Here is a 6,000-nt window from a genome sequence, read left to right as displayed (position 1 = left end):
CTAATGACCTTCGTCACCCTTGAACCATTTCGGTTCGGCTGTAGCTAGCAGCTAGGTGCAGGGCAGTCAGCCCCGTATAGATCTATACACTCAAGTCACGCTCCCTATCTAAGAGATTCTAGTTACAGATGCAGTCCTCCACTCGCGTATCTCTGTGGAGTGTTCACCGAGGACGTGTCTCCAATTATATAGGATTAACAAATTTACTAGTAATAATACAATAATCCTCCACTCGCGTATCTCTGTGGTGTGTTACCGAGGACAATACAATGCACTAAATTTTTTGTTTAAGAGTCAAATGTCATGCTTTTAACTGATAAAATATGAAAAACCATTTGTGAAATATAAAACATAATAGCTAATAACTAATTTCACAAATAAGGTGTATGATTATCCTACAAGTTTCAAACGGTTATATGTTACGATTATCAGTGTTAAAAGCATATGAATTATGAAACACACACATGTAAAACAAGTTTTTAAGTAAAAGTATCCCTTGTACTTTGCTTGTATTCCCCCCTGAAAACAGTGAAAAACATTGAAAAAGGGTAGGGGTATGAACTCACCAGACGGGAAAATGCGACGATTGGAATGCTAAGCGTTGGTTCAGGGCTTGATAACACGCGAGGTTCCTATGTAATATGAAAAAATATCCAAATGTATCTAATTAGATTTTAAACCACTAATTAGATATGTTAATACACTCCAATGAGCGAAAACACTTCAAATCAAGTGTTTGGAGTGACCCGGGTGACAACTACGGACGTGTGGGACTTGGGAAATGAGTTTACTCTTCAAGAGTAAACAACTTATAGAGTTTTCGGCCCTAAACACTATACACACATGAGTTCACGGCCGTGAACTCATTTATGAGGTATTTATGATGCTAAATGTTCAATAACACTTGAGAGATGATTGGTATGCATTTATCTAAGGCATGGAAGTGGATTAAATCTCCAAGAATACCATTAAAGGTATTTTACGACCCTAAACATGGAGTTTACGGATGTCAACTCCTATACCCCTCTTAGATTGATGATTTAATTAGCTTAGACCAATCACATGCGATTCAAACAATTTATACAAGCCTTAGTATGAATTTAGGGCACCTTTTGACTTATCTATATGAGTTTACGACCCTGGAACCTTTCCATGGGGGGTTATGGCCGTAAACACTCAAATGAAGGGATTTCATCATGTTTAAGGCCCCTAAATTGATTGTGGTTAGTTGTAGGATTTATTCCAAGGCTAATGGTGTGTTTAAATGGCTTTTAAACACTTGGTTTTGAGTTTACTCTTCAAGGATGATGATTTTTTGGCCCAAGCATGTTGTTGGGCAGTAAACTCATGTTTACTCCTCAAAAACCATGATTATGGTGTTCGAAGTCCGAAACGATAAGCCATAAAATCATATCTAAGTCCCAAGGTTGGTTTGGAGGGGTTTTAAGGCATAAAAATCCATTTTACTTGAGTTTACAGCCCAAGCATGTTCCAGGGCCGTACACTCATGAAGATGGTCCTTTTCCAAAGTTTAAACATGAATTTGAAGGCCTAAGAGGTTGAACAACAAGTTAGGGAAGTTACCTCAAGGATTTGGAGCCTTAATTCAATGTTTTTTTTTACTTAGATCTTCGTTTGAGGAGAGAGGTTAGACAGAGTAGTGAGAGAGATCAAAAGCTTCTAATGGAAGCTTAGAGCACTTTAGATAGTGTTTAAGATTTGGACACGGTGGAATTCTACCCGATACCGACGTTAGACGGGGCTTTTGGTTGCACCCGATCAAGTTGTCGTAACTCGATATGGTTGACTCTAAAAAAATTCATGATTACTAGAATGAGGTGCTAAAATGAGTTCTAAATGTGTTTGGACACCTATTAAGTCATAATATCAAACTCAAATTAATGAATTAATTAAATAGCGAAATCGGAAACGAACTTGGAAACGACGAATGGATTAATGAAAAGGGTTACGAAAAGGATTACAAATAATGGTACGAATTTCGGGTTGTTACAATTATAAGTTATATAACCTGGATTTAGGAAGAATCTTATTCGATCATTTGGGCAAGGAACGAAAAGGGCATTTTGGGGGTTAAAGATAGCTTGACAAACCAAGAAAAAACAGGATTTGACAGACTATATGCAAACTCCTCTTTTGCCTTTACGCAACCTTCAGATGGCGGAAACTAAATCATCCACGACTTGCTAAGCTTGAGGATGTCCCATGCTTCACATTCGACCAACCAAATGCAAGCCAGATTCGTATGTGATGCCACACTAAGACAAGGTTTGCTCCTAGTGAAGTTGCTTTCCGCCATAAAATAAAGTTTGCTCCATTACAGGAATTCCAGCGGCGGATTGGATATTTTCGTCGATCAACATTATTTTATCTTTAGGGTTTTGATGGAGAACTAGGATTTTACCCCCTGAGATCATACGAACAATGAATTGGGTGAAATTCGAAAAAAAAATGGAACTGGAAGAAGCCCTAGGTTGGAAATGAGGATGATGAGTGCTGATTTCCACAGCGAAGGAATTGAGGGCGGCAGTGAAAGAAGGAGAGTCGGGGTTAGGATCGTGTTTTATCATCCTGACGGAGACTATGTCGTAGGAGGAGCGGTCATCTTTGATGAAATCTTCCAGCTTCCGTTTGATGCGTTTTTGAACGCAATCGATCGTGGGGGAATCAAGGAGAGTCATTGAGGGTTAACCGGCGACGAGCGTCTACGGCCGGTTGGAGTCCATTGAAACATAAACCCAATTACAAAATGGTGGGAAACCAAGTGGGTTTTAGGCTTTTTGGAAGGAAGAGACACACAGAGAGAGAAAGATAGAGAGACAGAGTGATGAAGAAGACATCAGGAGAGAGAGTGGGTGGGGAGAGTATTGCAATTTCTTCACCCGATTTGTTTGTGAAAATAAAAGACACGTGACGAGTGAGAGTGTGTGTGCGTATCGAGTATTATATGGATCTGACTCCGACCCATATTATACTTTGTAGTTGAAAATTGAATTACATTTTGCTTGATTTTGTAATCATAACTTTTTGTAGTTGAATCACAACATACATCTTTATAACACCTGAAATAATCCCCTATCCTAATCCTAATAAATAAATAAATAATAAATTTAATAAATAAATAAATAAATAAGTAAAAAAATTGCCACCTTACAATTGCTCAGCCCCTCTCCAAGCTTTTTTTCCCGCTCAAAATGTCTAACTGAAATACCAAAACTACCCTTATGTTACTATTAAACTCTATAGTTATTAAATACAAATCAATTGACTTATTTTTTATAAATAAATAATACATTAATAAACTAATTTTTAATTTATATGTACATTTTAATAAACCATTTTAAAAAAATGACACAATTAAATTTCATTGTTTTTCAAACTACTTAAAAAGAATACTTAAAAATGACTAGAAATTGACTTTATAACAATTTGTTCGCTAGATAATTATTATATGAACTACTTAATTGTTATCTGTTAAGCATATTAATTTATAAATGATATGTGTATTTTTATATATATTTTTGTACATTATATCTTAATATTTTAGCCTTCATTATTCTCTTTTAGAACTAAAAAGTACTTATAATGCTTTGAATTATGATTTATAGCTATTCGTTGTCAATAGAGCACAAAAGAAAAGACTAGAGCGGGATTAGGGCTTAGAGGATAAAGGAAAGAGAAATGTGGGAGGAGCCGATTACGCCCCGCATAATTCACAAGTACGCTTAGCGGAATGTTACGCACAGCGTAATTCGACTTACACCCACCGTACGTAAGTTAGTTACAAGGGTTATAAAAGGCGATTATCAGCTAACCAGAAGGGGGGATTCGATTTCTAACCTAATTTAGTCAATAATTAACTTTTGTTAAGCCGTTTTGAGGGTCTAGAAGGTGGCCGGAAGGCCGTTAAGCTAACGGGAGCGGAGATCGGAAGGATTGGAGAGCGGATACATGTCGGTAATCATATGGGTTGTTAACGTGACCATGTTTAGCATTCCACTGTGTTACTATTATGTATTTACTTTCTGATTTGGGTGTAAAAACCTTCCCTTTGTGTTTATGATTGAATGAAATCTTGATTATTAGACTAATTGCTATATTGAATTGTTTTTTTATGTTTAATTTATCTTGCCAAGCTTGTTAAAAGATCCTTACGTGTTAATGATAATTATTTGCTGTTAATTATTAAGTAATTGAGTTGTATGAACATCTGCTTGATTGCTTGTCTCTTATGATTTTGATAACTATCAAGATTATAAGTCTAGGAATAACGAATGTGAAACTAGGATTAACTTGGAAATAAGTAAGTTAATGTGTGAGCCTTGTTTGATGACCATCAACAAGAGGTTAATTGAACGACCAATTTGATTAACTATATTTACAAGTCTTGCTTGATACGAACTGAACACTAGGAAGCATGTTAGTTTAATCAACTGATCACTATTTGAATTGACTTGTTTGCTAAAGGATTAGTTATAGTGAACACGACTCTAATCATTTTAGGAATCGGTGAGCATGAATAAATGAATTTGTGTATGCAATTTTCTATGTTTTTAAGGTGTAATTTATCTGAACCAAAGTACCTGAAGAGATTTGTTTTCCTGTTAGTTTATCGAGAGTTGTTAATTAATTGTCCGTTTGAGATTCAATAACCCTTTCTTTAGTCCTTTCGTGTGTCCTGTAATCTATAATAAAGTATTCTAAATTAATTCACCACCGTTCCCTGTGATCGACACCCGACTTACCTAAGCTATACTGTAATCTGACTAGGTACACTGCCTATAAGTGCATAGTTAGTCTAAGTTTGTTAGGTTATAAATATTAAAAATAGTGGGTACTTTTGTGCACATCAAGTTTGTCACACCCCGAAAACCGAAGGCGGAAACATTTTCGGGGTTGACTCCATGTTGAGTATCAAATCCAATGCACATAGTAAGTAAAGTAAAAAAACCACTACATTACATATAGGAAAGTTTACATTTGTTTCAAAAGTAAGTTGTAAGTTTTGATACGTAGTATATATATAAACAAAACGAACTGGTCTTCTGTGCACTCCAACCTGGAACAAAATGATCTTCGGGTACCTGTTTTAACGTTGACCTGAGAACACAAGCGGTTTTAAAATCAGCATAACGCTGGTGAGTTCATAAGCGGTTTTTGTTTTGTGAAAATGTTCAAGTTTTCTTTTCTGTTTCTAAAAATGTAACACACGCCAAGAAAATCCCACATTTTCTTAAAAAGGTTGGTTGCTGTTTCACAATATGTAATGTAAAGTTGTACACTGAAAACATGTTTACCCTTGTGAAAATGTACATTTAGGTTATTTGTTTTGTTATTCTGTTCTGGTTATGTATCAATGGATCCCCAGGAAAGTCCCATACTTTCCTAATTGTATTTTACCAATTGTAAAAACATGTAAGGTTATTCAGTTTGTTACACTTTTCTAGTTATGTAAATGTTTTCCCTAGGAAAACGCCATACTTTCTTAAATGTTGGTTTCCCATGTAAAAGATGTATTATGTTAGACCTGGTTATGTACAAGGTTTCCCAGGAAAGTCCCATAGTTTCCTGAATGTTGGTTTCCAATGTAAGAGATGTAAAGGATGTATTCCTGTTAACGTGGTTATTCTGTGAAGTGTATAAAGATGTTCATTATTACTGTAAGTAAATCTCTGTTATCCTAATTGCGAGTTCCATAACCATACGATAGACTGAACCTGTGGCAATAAGTAGTCCACATCCTTATGAATTCCGTCACCCTTGAACCATTTCGGTTCGGTTGTAGCTAGCAGCCAGGTGTGGGGTAGTCAGCCCCGTATAGATCTATACACTCAAGTCACGCTCTCTAATCCCCAGAGATTCTAGTTACGAGTGTAGTTCGCCACTCGCGTATCACTGTGGAGTGTTCGCCGAGGACGTGTCTCCAATCATACAAGAATAACAAATTTACTAGTAATAATATGATAGTCCTCTAGTCGCGTA

Source organism: Lactuca saligna, chromosome 3 (genome assembly GCF_052625555.1).
Source record: "Lactuca saligna cultivar CGN05327 chromosome 3, ASM5262555v1, whole genome shotgun sequence".
Taxonomy (NCBI): Eukaryota; Viridiplantae; Streptophyta; class Magnoliopsida; order Asterales; family Asteraceae; genus Lactuca; species Lactuca saligna.
This window is presented reverse-complemented; position numbering follows the sequence as displayed.